Source organism: Mugil cephalus, chromosome 22 (genome assembly GCF_022458985.1).
Source record: "Mugil cephalus isolate CIBA_MC_2020 chromosome 22, CIBA_Mcephalus_1.1, whole genome shotgun sequence".
Classification (NCBI taxonomy): domain Eukaryota; kingdom Metazoa; phylum Chordata; class Actinopteri; order Mugiliformes; family Mugilidae; genus Mugil; species Mugil cephalus.
This window is the reverse complement of record NC_061791.1, coordinates 13,151,371-13,171,924: the sequence shown is the minus strand read 5'-3', so window position 1 is coordinate 13,171,924 and position 20,554 is coordinate 13,151,371.

Genomic DNA, 20,554 nt, shown 5'->3' with positions numbered 1-20,554 from the left:
AAATGGTTATTTATAGTTATTTATAACCACAGTAGCTGCGTGTCTCTAAGGATTTCAGTGTTTGTTGGTGGCACAGTTCACCACTTTGATTCTGAATCATACATGTACTGTATATAAGTGTCTGACAGATTCACATTCTGATCATCATTGATTTTGCCTCTAAAACCACCCTAAGTTTGATTTTTTTGTTGATGTTATTGTTGTTTCCGATTGAAATCTTTCCACGTTTGGTGAATGGATTCATCCCTCCCACAAGATGGATTGTAATCTCATCGTGAAAGCAAAGTGTTTCACAGTTTCACAGTGCTCATCTGATCAACTGAAGCAATCTGGGCTTCGGTGTCCCAGGACACTTTGACATGTCACAGTATATTAGAGTGGCTGTTGTGAGCATGTGAGCACGCCGACATTTGCATTAAGCCCAAGGCACCTCCGTGCAAGACATGTACAGTATGACCACAAAGACCTGCCAACGAGCGTGGGGACTCTTTATGATTTCTAAGCTCTACAGCATCATGTCATCAACGTGAGGAGTAATTAAGACAGATCTGAGTAAAAGGTTTCTTTATATGTGTATATGTATGGAAAATTAAGTGGCCTTTGCAGTGCGGATGGAGGTAGACCAGTGCAAGGGAAAGACTATAATGCATGAAAAGACAAACAGGAGGTGAGCTATGATGGGATGTAAAAGCTCGATCTCTCACTTCTTCTCAAAAAAAATATTGTGACACAAATAAAGACTGAGTGACAGAATTATTTGGTCTCTGTCGGGGCGCGGAGGCTCAGCAAAGACAATAAGAGCTGCAGTGTCAATATTTTGTGTGCTCCCATCGGTGCAGGCATCTGCAAAAAAACAAGTGAGCCCCCACCTTTGAAACTGCTTAATTGTGCTTTTGCTGGTATTATAGTCCTCTGAAGAAAGATAAACTTATCTCTGCTTTGTAAAACCCAAATTCGAGTCTTTATAAAGATGCAGTATCGAGTGGCTCTGATGTACTTCTCGAACACTTTTTTTATCATGCCGATCCAAATCAGTAGTGTTCGCTGAAAGGAAGTGTTTTAGGTTCATTTCACACTGGGTATTTCTTTAAGTGGAACAGAGTGAAGACGCATCAAAAACTCATTTTGAGTGGATGACTCATCAGATTTGCCTGAAGTCATTCTGTTCAGCTAAATGAACCAAAGGGGAAATTCACCGGGCCAGGCCAGTGCCTCTTTTCTGCTATTACAGGTGAACGGAGTACTTTACCTTGCAGCAGTTTGTGTCTGTCAAAGGTCAAGCATGAGAAGTGGTTTCACTAGAGACAAAAGATAAAAATGAGTAAAACATCAGAATAAAAATGTGTTCTTATTTATCTGTAAAGCACCAGTCTTGATATAAAAAGTATATCACACCTTGCAATTCCGGGAGAGTTTAGCTGCAGCGCAGTGCCATAAACTGCGATTCCTTGAATGGCCACTTGGAGGCTAGCGCCGTAAGTGAGTCAGCTGCATAAACTGTAAATAAATATGAACAATGCATCCCTACCTACTTCCTTGTATTGGTGAAACTGGTGCTGGAAGTTCAAGGATATGGGTGGTGCCATCTTCCAAGTTTGGAGCCAGAGTCTGTGCAGTACAATACGTGAGCGGACACACTTCCACCGCACTCACTTGCTCTATGTCCACCGGTTACAAATGTTGGATTATACACTGTACTTATCCATGTATTTAGTTTTAACCTGATCTCATAGTTTTATTGGAATGTTTTACCGAGCAGCTAGCGTGGAAACTGGTAGCCTGTTTCTACAGCATCAAAAATAATTAAAACAATAATTTATACATGCACATGCATTAGCATTATATTACTACCTAAATTGACTGAAACCATCCTTGAGAAAAATATTATAAATAATACTGAACTTTTATTTTAGTGTTTTAGTTTGGCTCATCTCCCATCCACGAAGATGGAGGAGGTGGAGCTTATGACCTATACTCCAGCCAGTCACCAGGGGGAGCTCTGCTTGCTTAAGCTTCAGAGCTATACATTAGAGAGAGTCTGACCAACTCAAATCATAGGTGCCGTGTTAGATACATAGGAGGGAAGATTCTACAGTGTAACCCTATGGGGAGGATGTTAACGGCCCTATATAATGTTATTGCCAACATCTGTCGATATGTAAAAGACCCTCAAGCATCTACTTACTTGGTAGTAACCGAGGTAAAGTTATGTGTCAGTTAAATTTCTGTCTACATGGACATAAATTACATGCACACGTGGGTTTCACAGTATATGACGGTAGCTGCTATTTTTCTAAGCCGTTAATCTAGATAACTAGCCAGCATGAAGCTAGCATAAGGCTAGGTTAACTTCAGACTTGATTAATTTGTAAAGCGGTGTTGGGCGTTGAGATCAGGATAGACATTAATGATGGTATGACTTTATTTTTCCTATATTAAATCTTAACAAACGTCAAAGAGAGGCTTTGACATTTACCTCACATAATAGGGAGACATCAGTGGACATCCAGTTCTTCTGTTCTTCAGTTTAATCTTCTGCTCCCATAACTTTCTCCGTCTTTGTTCACCGTGGAAACGGTCGAGTTTCCATGTTTTCCCCGACCCTGTGCTGGAGCCGTAGGCTGAGAACTGTGGCATATTTTAACTTTTAATCCAATTGTATTCTCTGTTATTGCCACTCTATGGGTGAATATTGGTTAGATGTATCAAACATGGCGTCCATGAAACACGTGACCAGCTCAGAACCAATCAGCATAGAGGGACAGCTCAGACGGAGGGATAGGTAGTTGGACAGACTCTATATTAACAGCTCTGTTTGGCTTCACTTTAGAGGAGCTTTTCTGCCACTTTTACATGTACCATGCAGTTTATGCTACTAAAAGTACCACAGTGTGACTCCAAGTTTGTTGTTTTCCGGTATATTTATAACTGCGTATTTTAAGTGGAATAGTCTAGCTGAAAAATGTCACATATATTTATAAAACTTTCTGAAAGTTTCTGAATAAATATGTTTCTGGTTTGTCTTTGAAACAGATATTCTGTGGTAAATTATGCTTTTGGTTGTCGCTTTCATTTAACCCGCACTAGTAGACCTTCTGTTTGCGCTGCTCACTGTCAACAGCCCCCACCATACCTGAAAACGTTACCCATTTTATAAAAACACCCGCGCCGTGCTCCATACCTGACGAGTTGTTTCCATTTCGCACGCACAGAATAATGGAATAATCTTGATGGAAATAACTGCACATGCAAATGGGTTCTCTTGTTGCGCCCTCAGCTGTCTCGCCTGCTTTGTATTCCTTTTTAGCTTTGCAATAATAATGATTCTGACTTGCAAAACAACAACACAGTACACGTGTTTGTTCCCTAGCTTACAGATAATGCACTCAAGTATGGAGCGCCAGCTGTTGCCTGCAGCACCGTATGCTAATTGCCATAGTTTTGAAAGAATAGATATGCATAAGAGCGTACAGTATTGCCTCAGCCTGGAAAGATGTAGTGCGAAGTGTGGGGTGCATGCAAAAGCCATATTTAGGTAATGTCTCGAGTCATGCTGCCGTTGTAACGCGCGTTTTACATCTGTTTACATTCATGTCCGATTCGGAAATTGCCGGTTTCACATAAAGTGTGACATATTTTACATTTCGTTTCAACGGCTGTGGCATTTAAATGTTGGGAAACGCCATGTTAATTAGGTTTAGGTACGTAAGTAGGTTTGAGTCGAGCAGGACTACGCAAAAGAGCCATCACGCGCGTTGAGCTAGCAGGCGGAAAGATAAATCTATCTATAACAGCTACTTAACACATCTACTCTACCATTTCGGAGGCTTAAATACTTACCAACGGCTGTCAAAATTTGTGCCGTGTGATCTCGAATGCCCCTCCACCTCTCTAATAACAGTACTTTGCGTCTGTGAGTAGGCTGGCGAGCAACAGAGCAACTGCTTTCCTCCTCGCTGACATTAAATATTTAACAGACTGGGGCATGTTTTGGGGGGTAACTTGAACTTTATACAATATCAATACAAGGTCCAGTGCGGTAAAACGGTGTATGTCACAAGCCTTGGCATCGGAAGTAACTACCGTTGAACCAACATCTCCCGCGAGTCGTCTGAATACCGAGTGTACTCCGCTGCCCTGTCTAGGAGCAGGACATTAATAATCCAAACATATCTGCCTCCGAGGCATCTGAAGATATTGAGTTGATATTTTATGCCTTTTGATGCTTTAAATATGCCAGGGATTCGCTCCATGCAGATCATGGGGACGTTCACAAGTTGGCCAAATCGATCAAGTTCTTCGTTTTCTGCTTTTACATAAAAAACAACAAAAAAATAAAAATAAACCTCTTGATTAGACAAGCTGTCAGTTTAAATACTGTATTGTGCCATTAATGGATATAAATCTGTCTTGAAATCTTCAGTGAAATGTACGTGTCTCCTCTACGTTTTCTCTGAATAGTTGAGATTTGTTTAAAATACAGAAGCATGCTGTGTCCTGGTAGATTGCCGTCTGGGCACCCTATAAACTGAAGCTACAGTCCTCATTGCGGTGGCACCGGTTTGATTCGAGCCTGTGTCATTTCCTGCATTCTGTCTCCTCTCTCTCATGTTAATACTTCCTGTTTTTCTCCTCTACTACCTTTCGTAGACCTCAGGTCAACACCTCATGCCGTTCTTCATGTTTTTTGAGTTGTTTCTAAACCGTTTTTGTGTGTGTCTTTGTCGGGCTACATCCTGCTGAGGATGGCTGCTGCCATCGAGTAGTGTCATTGCTATGGGGTGGGGGTGACTGGTCTGGTTTAGTTCATCTCCATGAATGTCAGGTCTAAAAAATTCCCAGCAGAACATTGAATTATCACAAGATGTACTTCTTCTCCTGAGTGAGTGGTTTTAATGTTGTGGCTGATAGGTGTATGTGATTGGTTAGTGTGAGGTCACATGACCAAGCCCAGTTTAACTTATATCTATATGTGCACGTACATGCACTTGGTTGTGTCCATTTAAAATGACACTTTTTTCATTGTATTTCATACATTATTTAAAGTGATTGTTTTCAGTGTGTTTCTGTATGAAGGCCATGACCCCAAACTCCGATAAAGTTTTCCCATATACAAAGTAAAGCACTACTGGACCTTGGTTGTTGGTGAAGCTGCACCAGAAATACAACTTTCTACCTACATGAAAGGACATAGAGGCGTGAAAGCTTTACTCATTTTAAAAGTTTTAATATACAGCATTTCTACATTGCATTTTTAAAGGCCTAACTGATGAATTAGCCAGCTTCATCAATCATTTTTAACGCTGTGAAATATTTACGAGTTGTTTTGGAAAATGCGTCTTGCACAGTTTATCTAACGGAGCGGCAGCAGGTTTGTTTCAACTGTAAAATGTTCTCGAGTGTAAATCTGACGGGGAATATTACGTATTTATGCATAAGGTGAACGTTATCCAGCGCATTGTTGGCAGTTTTTAACATCTTACATAGCAGCTATGATGAATTTACATGTAATCTTGTTTATGCTTTCTATAGGGGTGTTCTGTGCATTTGGGAAATGTCTCTCTGTGTCACAGCAATGACTTTTAGCATACTAGCTACATACTTGCTGCCTTAATTCAGTCATTTTTTCAGGAGGGAAAGAAATCTCGTCATGTAAAGCACCCAAACTTCACATCGGCCTACGGACCTTTACTGCAGCATTTGTTTAGCTCCGGCTCCCACAACAACCTCCCTGTTTGCACAGTTTTCTCACCCAACGCTTCACCTGGCCCTCTCTGTCAATGGATCCTGGGCTTGTGGGCACATGGCACACAAAGCCACACACACACACACACACACACACCCACACACACACACACACACACACACACACACACACACACACAATGCAGGACTATTGATTTGTTGAGCGCAGTGGTCGAGCAGCCCTGACTCCCCTCTTGCGCCCCTTGGGTGAGACGCACAATCGGCAGCGGATGTGCTGCTCCTAAACTGTCCCCGGGCACCATTTTCAAATCCCCGCAGATTCGCGATATTGATTCGAAAACCATTTCTCCCTCCGCGAAGCGTCTCCTCCACCTCCATCATGTCCCCCCTTCGCTTCTTTTTTATCCGACCTTTGTTGTTTTGTCTCGTTCCCTGAGGAAATTCAGTGATAAATAAAAGGCAGGCAACGGTTCTTCTTCTTCTCCTTTTTTTTTTCTTCCCCCCCCCCTCTCCGCCCTCTCTCTCTCTTTATATAAAGTGGGGGCTGGAAAATCATGACAAGAGTCAAATATAGTTACTGTTGTCGCAGAGGCGGGGCAGGGAAAAGCACTGTCATGCAAAGAGGACCAAAAAAAAACAAAAAAAAAACAATCATATGATTGTGTGATTGTATGCGGGGCTGCTCGCAGAATACCTACTTCCTGTGCCGCTGTCCCTCTGTCACGGCGAGGTGTCAAAGTGGATTCAATCACACCTGGATATGTGTTGAATATGAATATATTCTAAACAATAGGAAGAGAATTGACGTCAGCGCGGGGAAGAAATTGCTTTTGTGTTTTACATTTACTTGACAGGTCACAGTTTTGCTGCCGAGTTCCTTCACTTATTGCTGAGTGAGACCTCTTTCCTTCCTCCTGTCAATTCCTCCGTCCTTCCTCGCCCCCCCCTCCTTAGCTTGTACTAATTGTCAGAGTGTGTAATTGAGGTAATGCTGTTAATGATGTGTGAGTGGTCTCTCTTTTCCCTCTTAAACACACACACATAATGCGCGCACGCACGCACACGGGCATAAGCACTGATGGCAGCAGATAGGGCTATTTCATTAGAGCTGGCACGGCGGAGACGAGGCAGCGGTGGCTTACGGGCACAGACGACCTCGCCGTGGGGAAGCGCGAGCTTTAAACACTAATTAGGATGACTTTGGGAGACCGGGCCGGCGCGGAGGGGGTTAGATGAGCGGAGGTGTGGCTGGAGATTTGAAACAACGCAGGGGCGAAAAGGGACAGCAGAGGTGAGACGTTTGAGTGAAAATGACAGAGGGAGCTGGGAGACGCGGATGCGATTTGGACAGAAACGGTGAGACAAATGGACGGAGACAGCCACCGCGGAAGGAGGGGGGAGACTGAGGTGGGTGGGGTGGGGGAGATCGGGGATAATTTAGACAGACGGAATGAAATTTAGAGAGGGAAATTGCCAGCTTTGCTGCAATCAGACAGGTCTTTCCGGTGAAAGGAAGCATATGAAGCTTCTAAAAATAACCGACTACCTGATGTGTTCACATCGCTGTCCCTTGGAAGATGTCCACATCCAGGGTGCTTGGTCCACAGTGTCGCTTGTCACTCATTACCCATCTCTGATCCTGTTACACAACCAGTAGTATGCCCTAGGTGAGGAACAGGACGTTAATGACTGATGACATGACATGGAAAGAACAGAACATTGGGTCAACAAGAAGCACCTACTTGACTCTCTTGGATAAAGGGATAAAGAGCTCCAGTTTTCCAAAATTAGCAAGTAGGCAGGTACCTTCGACACAGAGTCTGATAAAGACTGACACCTCCATCTCGTCCATGCCAGTAAATATGAAGCGTCTGCCAAAGATTGGTCCATTTAGCTCAAAACAAGGTGACAACTTCTGGCCTGGGACTAGCCGGTACTGACCAATACCATTCTAAATGTCACAGTGCCAACAAGACGGGACAATGCGCTCAGACATGGTGATCCAGATCAATCAAATGGTAATTTGATTAATCTTAAGTGTCAACAAGTTGGCTAGTACCAGGTTTGCAAGACAACATTTAAAATTCAATTTTCTAGGAAATGATTGAAAAATTCTTCCAATGTGTTAGTGTCCAAAATTGCAGTTCTTTAAATGACCACTTGAGGCTCTCCTCACAAACAGTTAATTGAACCCCATGTTAAAAAGTCCACCTTTACAGCTGATGTGCACATTTACAGCCTGGTACAAAAAACTTTTTGGTCTCTATAGCTACCTCAAGTTATATCATGTTTTGTTTTTTTTTTTGTTTGTTTGTTTGTTTTGTTTTATTTTTTGGTATTTTATTTTATTTTTTGTAAGTTATACAGTTGTTTTTCATAAACGGGTGTGTTCGCTGTCGGCTTAGTTCTCTCCCGTCAGTCTCAGCTCTGCTCATGCTCCACTTCTTTGCCCGTTTTTGAATTAACCAGGAGTTTGGCACTGCCGACATGGCGACCACTGGAGACCCCACATTCAGCTACAAAACCTGCTCTTCAGAATCGTTTGTCCGTCTGCATATCCAGTGCCGCTTTGGGGTGCAAGTATTCGCATCTCTTTGCTGTTCTGAATAATTTTTATGCAAAAAAAGTAGTAATTGCATCTGAAAATTCTTCCCTATTTTCCACATAAGTCCCGACAGTATTTACATATCTGAACTGTTGTTTTCAGTGTCTGGTGTGAGCTCCTTGTAGATGACTTCTGATCAGTTGTCGACGGCGACTTGAAGGAGTTTTGGACCACTCCTCTGAACAGAACTGCTACAGTTCTGAGATATTGGTGGGTTTCCTGACAGGAACTGCATGCTACAGGTCCTTAAAGTCAGGACTTGGAATTTGCTTTGCTCCAAATCATTCATTTTGTTCTTCTTGAATCATTCACTTGTAGAACGATTTGTGTGCTTGGGCTCGTTGCATTACTTCATGACCTAGTTTGTCATAAGATTCAGAGGCTCACAGACAGATGTCCTGACATATTCTTTTAGAATTCACTGAAATAATAAAAAATTCATTGGTCCCTAAATGATGGCAAGCCGTGCTGGCCCAAATACAGCAGTCAGGCCCAAACAAGGACATTACCACTCCCATGTTTACCAGATGGAAAGAGGTTCTGATGCTGGAATGCAGTGTTGTTTCATCTCCAAACATGATCCTCTCATTTAAGCCAAATAATTGTAAGTTGGTCTCATCTGTACACAAAACATTTTCCTAATAGTCTTCTGGCTTGTCCACATAATGTTTACCAAACTGCGGAAGTGCAGTTACAATATGTTCTTTTTGGAAATCGGTATCTTTATCCTTACCACTGTGCGGCTGTTTGGTTTGATGGTGGATTCATGAACTTCAACATTAGCGAATGTGAGAAAGGCCTTTAGTTGCTCAGAGGTTTTGTGACCTCTTTGACAATGTTGATATTTGCTGGTCAACCACTCCTGCCTTGTCTTATATCTTCTCCATATGTTAACAGTGTATCGATGTAGATTTCAAAGTCTATGGAGTTGGTTTTGTAGCCTTTTTCAGTCTGATGATCAACAACAATTCTTTTTCTGAGGCCCTCAAAAAGCTCCTTTGTCTGTGCCATCATACATCCCCACAAACATGTTGTGAAGATCAGACTGCGACAGTTCCCTGATTTTGTTCATTTTTTTTTTTTTTTTTAAACCAAACTGGAGCAGTGAATGAAACCCGAGTCTTTTTTAAGTAGCATTGCACAGTCACTGGTTTCAAGGCTTCAGAACTATTCTCAGAACTTTTCTTTTTCAACACTTGAGCACCTGTCGCTTGGATCATCACACACAAGGTTTAAAATCTGGGAAACAAACTAATGTACTCCAAGAACAGGGAGTTGAAACTCTAAAAACACTGCCAAAAGAGCAATGCATTCCTGAAAAAACAAAAACGCAAATAGAAAATAATGTTTGCAGAGGCGTGACATTTTCTTTCCTCCAGCCTTTCAAACCATCAAAACTAATTTTCAAGCATACGTCTTAGCTTAGAAAACCTACCTATAGAATGCGGAGTCAATGCAGAGATGTTAGAAAGCATTTAGTACATTGAATGGAAGTCACAGGTTGAAGGACTCATGATAAAGGGTCTAGTTTCCATTTGAAGAATGAATAAAAAGGCGCACAGGTGTCTTGTCAAGTCTCTGTGCATATAGCCTTTTGAATGGCCTTCTACGTTTACATTAACCACTATGTTCACTGTGAGCGCTGAAACAAAAGGTGCAGGAAGGTGATGCTTCGGTGGCTGCGGCGCATGCACATATGCATACTGACAAGGTGGCGCTCTGCTATCTGTCACCTCATACATGAAGTAAACGGGTAAACTTCTCCGCGGTACAGCTCTGTACTTTTCCCTGTTGTAGTATTCGACAGCACTTCGCTCAGGGCTTCCACCGCTTCACTACTGTCAGCCCCGGGGCCAAAATACTACATGAACACACACACACACACACACAATCTTGATTCTGCACTGCGATACGGACACACGTGGGCAAATGCAAATGACTCAACATACACAAATGCATTATGATAACACGTATGCAAAAAAAAACATATGTGCAGGTCACATACACCCACAATGGTAAATGACCACAGCAGGTGTATGCCGGGGCAAAGTGTGCACGCATGCACGCTTTGCTTTGTTGCAACTGTCATTTAAGGCAAATGGCTGCTGGAACGTCATGGGCTGCTTCAGCCACCAGAGGACAGATGCTCTGTAGGAGTTTGATTCTGTATGTGTGTTTGAGTCGCAATTGCACGTGCCTGGGAGGTGTTATGCCAAGGAGCTGTCTCTCTCTCTCCGTCTCTCTCTTTCTCTCTCTCTCTCTCTCTCTCTCTCTCTCGCTCTCTCTGGTTGTGTGTGCGAGTTAGCGAGCCTTCCTCACAGGAGCAGAACGGACTAGTTTATCTCATGGCCACTGCGGCACACACACACACGCGCGCGCACACACATCTGCCAGCCTCTCAGCCATCTCCTCTCACTGCTCCACAGTGGCCTCCCTTCAGTAAATAACACCATTCATTATCTGCATGAAGCCCCGAAATCAACTCAATGGAATAGATTGGTGTGGTGCGCTGGTGAATACAAACAGACAAACAGATTCCTTGTATCTGCCGAATCTGACCATTTTCTGCGGCTGCGGGAAATGCTCGTAACTGTTGCCTCGAGTACTTTTTCTGATTGAACTTGTGTTTTTTTTTTCATGCTATTATTATTATTATTATTTCTCGTATGTCCTCAGTGTGACGCTGCCCAGCGTGTGCAAAGCACAACAGCTTGTTTAAATTAACAGTGGATGGTAAAGTGGGACTTTTCAGTCTTCCTTCTATCAGTTTTTAAACCAGCAGTGAAGCGATGACAATGATGCGATGACACAGCGGTGCCAGCGCCTATGTGCGGCTGCATTTAGGCAAAATCAACCTGATGGTGGTGCCAGAAGAACAGTCAGGCAGAGTTTTTACTAGTGTCTCAGGCAATTAATTTCACGGCAGTGTATACAGCAGTTGTCTGTCCGTCCGTCAGATAAACCAGTAATAGGACTATCTAAAGGTTTCACTTCAGGTCAAACCGTAGCAAAAATGCCCAAGAACATTTAATTTTCATTGGTGTCTCATCAGAGAAGACTGGTCAGCATGTGGTTTTCAGCCAAAAGGCAATGCTAGCGTGAAATGAACGATTATTTAAAAGTGGTGTTTTGGTTTTGACGCAGGAAGTAGATGTCCCACCCCCTGGCTGGCTGGCTGGCTGGCTGGCTGTCTGTCTGGCTGGCTGGGGCCTTTCTGCATGGAGTTTGCAAGTTCTCCCTGTGCCTTGCGTGTGTGTTCCAGCCTCCTCCCACGGACGTGCTTGTTAGGTTAATTGGGGGATTCTAAATTGGCTTTGCCTGCGAGTGTGAACGGTTGTTTGTCTCCCTGCGTTAGCCCTGTGATAGACTGGCAACCTGTTGTACCTGGTGTACCCTGCCTCTCGCCCATTGACAGCTAATGAATGGAAATAGCTGTTGTAGTAGTAGTAACCGAAGTAAGCAGAATATATATAATGAGTAATGATTGATTTGACTTGCTTGATCTGTGGTAGAACTTTGTTTGATAAATGATATATACGCTACCATTTAAGCATGACTCGTGCAGATGGTGATTAAAGAGTGTGTAAGTGTTTTTGGTTTTGATTAATTAAAGGTTAATTAAAAGTTATCTAACTAACCTTTGGCTCACTTTCTCGACAACTGGCAGAATAATCTGGTCTGGTCCTTGGTAGGGACTGCCAGGATGATCTGATAATGCATACGTCTTTAACGTTTTTCAGGCCAAGGATCCCCAAACTGATGGAGAGATTAAGTAGGGACAAAATCTTTTTATAACTTCACATATCAGGATCCATATTTCAAAGACAAAATACAGACAATTGGTGTCCTTGCAAGTCTAAATACTAGTCAAGTCTAACACAGCCATAAAGTAAAAATGACATTATAAAGCCAGAAAACTTCACTTTAAACATTATACAAATGGTAAACAAATGGTAAAAAAGTTATGTTGGCAGGTAAAATCCTGCCAACATAACTTGAGATTCATAAGTGGTCAGTCTGTACTAGAAGCTGCATTATGACACACTGAAAATGAAATCCAAAAATAAAAGATGGCAAGGGAATCACTGACACTGCAACTACAACTCACAGAGCATCTGTGCCCGGCTCTTTTTTTATGCATTGCCGAGACTCCCAACAAGATTCAAGTCCGAATTTTTTTACACTATTTCTATTTTACACTGAAGCTATCCACTGTTTGTTTCGCTGGATGCTTATAGTACCGTAAACACAGTATGACGGTTAAATCAAAACCGTCTCACCAACATGAAATCTATTTCTCTCCCCTGTATCTTTCTCGGTACACCATGATCAAGTGCAAAGCCCCCCGCCTCATCCTGATTCTTCCACCTGCATGCATCACAGTAGGATGTTGTTAGATGAATGATGAGCTGCGCCGTGCCGGGGTTCTGTCAGACATAACACCGGCTGAAGGTCAATTTTTGTTTCATCAGACCACATATATTGTGTCATGCTCTCTGGGCTTTAACGCGATTTCTTTTGTGGTTGACCCGATGCTCTCAGGCCTCAGTTGTCTTCCTGAACAAGGTCCTTCACACCCAATTAGTCAACTTCTTAATGCAAGAAGAGTTAAGATACTTTTTTTTATTTATAACTTTTCTTGTTTTTTTGCTGTCCACACTGTCATTTTTTTTTATTTTTCACAGACCTTTTGTACAGACTTTCAGTGTCTCAAGAGAACAAATCCCATGGGCTTCCCTGTGAAGGATACCCTGGTTGCCACTGAACGACTAAGATTTTTCTTCTTCTCTCGGCACCTGCGACATGGATCACCACGAATTTCACACATGCATTCATGTTCCACCGATTTTTCCTCTTTTGCCACCGTCAGGTCAAAGGTTTTACCTCTCCCCTGATATAAACTCCGTGAAAGGTCTACAAATCTTGCACAGGCATTCACGTTCCACAAAGTATGGCTTACTTTTCCTCAACTGCCACCACCTAAGCAAAAGTTATTATTAATTAAAGATTTTGGAATATGTTTTGTACACACACATTCATGGTCACCAGAAGATGTATTCAATGAAAACGCTGACTGGGGAAAACTACTTCTAGAAAGGGAGGAATTGTAAATAGGTGGGTTTTATAGTCAGTGAGGTAGTGATGCTTTAAGTTTTCATCTAGTCCACTCACCACGTCAAATTTTTCATTTTAACTTCGTATTTGAATACCTGCAAAATTTGGGCGTACTATTTCAAGCCAGTTATCAGTTAGTACTGTTATTGTACTGTACTGTTTCATGCTAGTTGGTATCAAATAGTACTTTTACTGCGCTGTACTGTTTCACTCTAGTAATACTGTTACTGTACTGTACTGTTTCATGCTAGTTAGCATCAAATAGTACTGTTACTGCTCTGTAGTGTTTCGTGCCAGTTAGCAAACATTGCCATGCTAACATGCTTAACCAGATGGTGAAACCTAATACTCAAAATTGCTGCGAAACATCCGCGTGTTAGTGTCTCCATTGTGACATTGCTTCCATCCTGCCGTTAGCATTTAGCGAGCCACATAGCTAGTCCAGATTAAAATGGTTACTGAAGCAGTTGCGGAGTCGTTTTATCTGTCTTTTGTCTACACAGACGTGTTAGCTTCAGTTTCCATCTGACGCTTCTCTGACAGAGACTCATTTTAATCTATGCATCTGTTTACACAGGTTGCATAGCAGCTGGCGTTTCACTTTACATACATCTAAACGTCACCTTGAGCGTATTTTTCACGCTTTGATTCTATTTTCTTTTGGAATGACAGTGATTGAGTACCGGGTTGTGAGAACTGTCAAAATGAGGAAGATGTGCTGTACAGATGTAGCGCCAGTGCCTCAGATCTATCTTTATATGTTCATGTAAAATGATGCGCCACAATCCTTAAATCAACTTCACATACAGTGAGGATGAGGTAATTTATTAATTTAGCCCCTTTCTTTCATTTAAAAAAGTTGAAAGAATTCCTCGCTCTCCGAAAAACACCTGGAATTCAAACCTGCGAGACGCACAAGATTGTTGTCTCGTTTTGTGTGCGGGTCCCAAATAGACCGCTTTGCACACTCACCGAGGAGACGAGATTTTATTTGGGGGTGTGACCTCTTTGCCCGTGTGGTCCTCTTTTTCTCCCCTACAGCAAACATAATAGTTAACGGAGAGATAAATATTTATGGGATCAAGCTGCTTTGGGAGTTTTGCCAGGACGCCCTATGAATTTTTCATTCGCAGCAAGACTGCAGGAGTACATTGGGAGCTGTTGAGGCATCTCAGTGAACCTAATGTCAGGAGCCAGTGTCACAATGATACAACTCCAGTGATACTAATTCTACAATGCAGGGGGGTGGGGAACGTATAACAGAGGGTTGGATTACAGAGAGGGTTACATACTTACAAAGGAAGAGGGTTAATGCGTACTTGAACCGTTGACGTGGAGACCTTAATGTGATCTTTAAATGTGTATCCAGTGAATATGTGCATGTTTTCTGGGCATCACTATTCCCAGCCTTTCCACCGTTAAGGGTCAAGGATGACGCCGCAGGGTGAGAGATCAGACAGCCAGGAATGTGATATATCGGCGGGAAGCGCAATTGGTCGATGTCTCCGAAAACAAAGAGGCCGAACCAGAGGTCTTGTTCCGTGACAGAGGTTACAACCACACTCAACTTGCGGTTGCCTATCCGTGTGTGTCCTGTTTACCAGGGGTCAGGCTCATTTGTAAGCTGTCAAACAGAGATGCTCGGACAGAGATCAGAGCGGCGCGCAGGGGCTAGTCCCGCTCTCCAGAGGAAATGGATTCCGTTTGATGTTCACTACAAGCAGGAGGGAGCGTCGGTGGCTGGCAGGGAGGGGAGAAAGCATGTGTAAAACTCTGGGTATACGCAAAAAAAAAAAAAAACTGAATAAATAATAAAAATGAAGAAAAGAGTAGAAACAGTGTTATAAATACAGAATGAACTTGAAAGAAAAGAGGGAAAGAAAAAAGGCAACAGAGCGGCTGTGAAGTTCGGGTGGATTAAAGGTTGGAATTCAGATGAAGACGGGATCTTGAAATGTAGTAGGAAAACACAAGGGCGAGTAATGGCTGCCAGGAAAACAAAAGGGGAGGTGAAGAAGAGAGGAGGGAAATGCGTCTTTTCCTGCAAAAATACTCATCTGGGCGCTAATGAATGTTCTTGCGCGCAGAGACGAGGCAAAGTTTCATTATCTCCAAAGCTCTGGAAACTAAACTGGGTGAGTGGACCACAAAGGGAATGAATTATAGAAGATCTGGGATAGTCAGACAGCCTCATTTTATTGTGGACAAGACGAGATGCTACATGAAGATGGAGTCGAATATTGTCATTGCCTGGAGTGCAAGGACATTTTACTTGTTGCTGACTTTAAACTCTGATTTAAAGTGTGACAATAGCGAGATGGATGAAAACCCAAGTTCAAACTTATAATAAGATATTGACATTTATCATGATGCGATACATCTTTTGCAAATAGACAATGGACAATAGTCCGATAGGAATGCCTGGCTTTCGCTATTCCTTCAATGAGAAAAGTCTCAAGTACTTTATGTATTATCGAAATCATTAATACCAGCGACTGCCATGAAGCAGGGCAGGTCTCTGAGATACGTTTCATTGAGAGGTCTTGAAAGAAAATCTGAGAATATACCGTGCATTGGTTATTTTTCAATGCAGAATGTCCTCATTCGTTTGTTGAATAGACGGGGAAATATTGACGTTTTCATTTATTTTTCCCACCGTGTTAGTGGCTTTTCTGGTGGATTTTTATGCCCTGTTAAATGGAGAGCATTATTCCGTCTTCGCAGCACGGGTGAAAACGTTACAAAGCGGTCGAGCCTGACCAGCTGTGGTGTCGCCAAGTAGAAAAGAGAGTGTTGCTAAGGCTCTTGTTAGAGACGTTATGTAATCATCCGTTGAAAAATTTACTAGAGCAACAAAAGCATGGCTGAGACTTCAACCTGCCATCGGAGTGCAGATATAAACCGATCAGCCACAACATTAAAACCACCGACAGGTCCCCACTGACGACGTTCTGTTGCCAGACACCACCCTAACCCTATCAGTGATGGGCGGATCGATACTGAAATATCGATACTTCCAATACCAGGTCTTTATGCTCTAAAATCGATTCTCAAATCAAAATATCGATACTTTGGACACTTCAGTCATATGAGGTAATGTAGGAACACAGTGGAAAGTAACTAAATTATCAAGTTGTGGCAACACAACAAACCTTGTGAAACACCTCAGGTTAAACCACAACACAGAATACGAGGCATTTATGATGAGGAGGACAGAAGAGGAGAGAACAGTCGGAATTAAGATACAAGTTTTCATTTTATAGTAGTACTTAATAGTTAAGAAGGTTTGGTTTTTCTGTTGTTGTATTAGCTCGCCTATATAGCAAATGAGGCCACCACCTCAATACATTTTTGAGTTTAAAATCAATAAATAAGTTACTCTGATGTCTTGTTTTCTACATGAAGCTATTATTTCAAATACACTACTTTTTTTTAGGTTAACCAGACACACAAAGTATTGGCATTGGATCAGTATCGCTGACACCGGCCTTATAGGAAGTCATTGGTATCGAACATCCCTATTAACTATCACTTGAAGATCAGATCATTTCATGATTTTGGGGCAGATGTGGCTCCGTAGGGAAATCAGAGGGCGTTCCCTGGTGCATGGAAGTGTCCCTGAACATGGCGCTGCTCCTATTGCTTGTGTGAACAAAGGAATAATGTGGCATTGTGAAGTAAATGTACCAATAAGTACTAAAGCACTATATGAATACAACACCATTTACCATTTGTTGTACATCGCTTCTGTAACAGCAGCAGGCGTCAGTTGTCTTCTTCGATTCCATTTATAGGATTGCTACTATCAAGCCATTATTCAAAACTGCAAACAATGTAGTAAAGTATTAAAAGGCTGAAAACCTTTTATATATATATACATATATATATGTATATATATGTGTGTATATATATATATATATATATAATGATCTTTTTCCATTCTCCACAACTGCAGCACAGTTTGTTTTTTGTTTTTTATTTTTTATTTTTTAAATAGTGCTTCTCCAAAACATTTTCCTGACCTTTGAATGCGAATTTTGAAAGCTCATATCTTTATTATATTCAAAACATCCTTTGGCAGCTTCAAATCATGACGCCGTGATATTGCATCTGCACTGGTTTTGTGAACGCAGCATTAGATTTTAAGTTTGGCATCGTAGTGAATTTCAGCTCATAATGAAACATCAGTAGGTAGTTGATTTGCTTAATTAAATAATAGAACTTTGTATATTCTCTTTCGGTGGGTTTGTGGAAACCCTGAACTTTTTTTTTGTTTTTGAACTCAGCCAACCCAGTTTGAAATATGTGTTTATTCAGTGAGTTTTGTTTACACTCGTCCCGGTGCAGTTTGAACATGAGGCATTTTGTTTACCGTTTGCGCAGAGGCTCGTGTACAAGTGCCACGTGCCATTTTGTATAGAGAAATTGAGCGGAATCCGCGCCAACCGGCCTGAACCTACACTGTGGCAATCAGGTTTCAAAGCACAGGACGCAAACTACAACAGTTTTCTGATTAACATGCATTACGCATATCTGCCCTCGTGTGTGTGCATCCAAGAGGTTTGTTTGTAGGCTCGTCCTCTCTACAAAGGCCCGGTGTAGTTCCAGTAATGACAGATAATGGGACACATTCCCATTACCTTGTCGCACCGTGATCAAATGTAAAAATAACACGGCGTGGGTTGTTATTTCTAATTCTTGTGGGGCTGGCAGTGCCACCTTGGCATTGGATCAGAAATATACCCAGACACAGAATACTCTGTGTCTCCCCCATGGGAAAGGAGGCTTCCGTACAGCCGCCATATGGCTCTGACAAGTTTGATTCAGAATAATACACACAGACTGAAGACATCAGACAAATATATATATATATATTTTAATTTTATTTAAATTAAACCGGAAGTATAGTATGGGAAACTGTTAAATGTCATATATAGTAGCTATAGCTGTGATGGTCCTAGAAGGCACCATTGTGTAATTATACTTTGAACAGAGATGGAGTGAGACGTGTAGTGTCCTCCAGAAAGAAGAAGTGAGGAGGGCAGTGTCTAGACTGTCCTTCTGCTCATAATACCTAGTAACATCTCCACGTGTCTGTTCATCATCTCCTCTGTCAGCACCTCTCCTTCATCTCAGCCTGCACGGACGCGCGCGCACACACTCTTTGCTTTTCATATCAAACTTTCTTCCCCACACTGTCTTACTTTCCGTATCCATCTCCCCGTGCCTGTCTGAATCCCATTCCATCTCATTCTCACCTCTCAAACCCTTACCCTCCTCCATCCATCTCCCCCCGCCGCCCCCCCATCCATCCTATTCTGCTTCTCTTGGCATGACTGATTGCGGGCGGCGCGCCGAGATCGGGCCCAGCTTCGGCGAAGTATCCCTTACAACCACAACTGTGTCAACCCCGCGCACCCCTGGCGTCTACGCACATTGATTACTCTACATTGCGAGGAGATAATCAGTGGGCGTGACCGGATTTAGAAACATGATGGGTCCGTGCTTGTGTTTAAATGAAGCTGATCTTGCTGGTTTTTAATCAGAGTCGCAGAGGACGCTTAATCAGGCGGTGTTTTGATGGATTCGCAGAATGGGAAGCCCATTCATCAAGTCAATTACACATTAATCACGAGCTCACCCGCAGATTTGGGAGTGAGACACGAGGAGGGGCTCCACTTTGTTCTTGCAATGAATAGCGAGCTGCATTATGTAAAATCCTCTTATCCTTGGCAATGAGCCGGTGAGTTATTACATGATGAAACGCGGCGCGTCGAAGGCTGTTGGTCGGGCGGCCGTTTATGTGTTTTCCGAGAGGCGGATTCTTCAAGTGGCTCCATTTGATCAATGCTTGGTAAATTACACTGCCAGAGTAGTAGCCTCCTTTAAAACAGCGACATAATGAGTAAAAGAAGGGGGGAAAAAAAACATTGATTGTTCATACAGTGATGCAAAACGTTGTACTTGAGTGTAGATGCATTGTGATTGATATTTAAATATTGATTGCCGTATCCCTTTCGGTGTGGACTGTAAGGGCCATTTCATTTGCATAATGTCCAGTGCCAGTTAGTGTTAAGGTCACAATAGGGGTACTAGTCGCACTGACTTCTGGCAGCTTGCATCAATAAATCATCCACACCGACGAGCTCTGAAGCTGTCAGGGAAATCAAGACGCGAATAAAGCAAACCATAGCGGAGCGGTGTGCGTGTTTATTTTAAAAACGCTCGCTGGCTCCAACGCGTCTTGGCAGCAAGTGAGGTGAATAAACGGGAGGGGGGGAAAGGGGGGCGGTCGTGGAATGGTATTTTTGTAAATTATGTACGTCTCTGTCTGTAGGCGTCACGTCTGCAGAGGAGCTGAAGTGAAAAATTACAGCTCGTGCATATTCACAGAAAGATGTAAAAACACCTTCCACATTCGCTCATTGTGGAGAGGAAGGATAAAGCATAAACTTTAATACGTTTATAGGTGAGTGTTCCTCATTCGTGGTAGTGCACTGTTAAACCTTTAGATGCAGAATTAGGTCAAAACATAAGATAGTTATTCCTTATTTATGAAATTATATTATTCACATCGCAAATTCAATCTTTTTCCGTCTAGCAGTTAATCAAAAATGCCCAAAATTCATTAGAACCCTGATCACCCTTCACTGACTGAGTGTCTTCTGATCATCATGAACTCTCTTAGTACTTAGTTACCAAACTCCGCTGGAGCTGGAACAAGATTTCAGACGATGTTAGACCTCCTCCGAATTTGACTCAATTTAAATCTGTGTTGAAACTTCTGTTTCAAACTTAAAAAAAAAAAAAAAAAAAAAAAAAAAAAAATCCATTAAAGACCACCTTTCCCCCACTTCTCTACATTTATGCTCTTGTTCCTAACTTTTTAATTTCTTTTAAAAGTGCCTCTTTTAATTTGTCTTGTTTATCCGTTCCTTTCGTAAAGTTTTCGGCTCACGCAAGGCATAAAATGCACTTCCCCCTGCCTTGAAAACTAGTCCCATACGGGGGAAGAAATAACAAACAAAGAAAAAAAAAAAACGATGCAATAAAATTGGTGAAGGATATACAGGGTCAATTCTGGCCACGCACCAAACTATAAACTGTTTCCAACTAAAATGTTTCCCA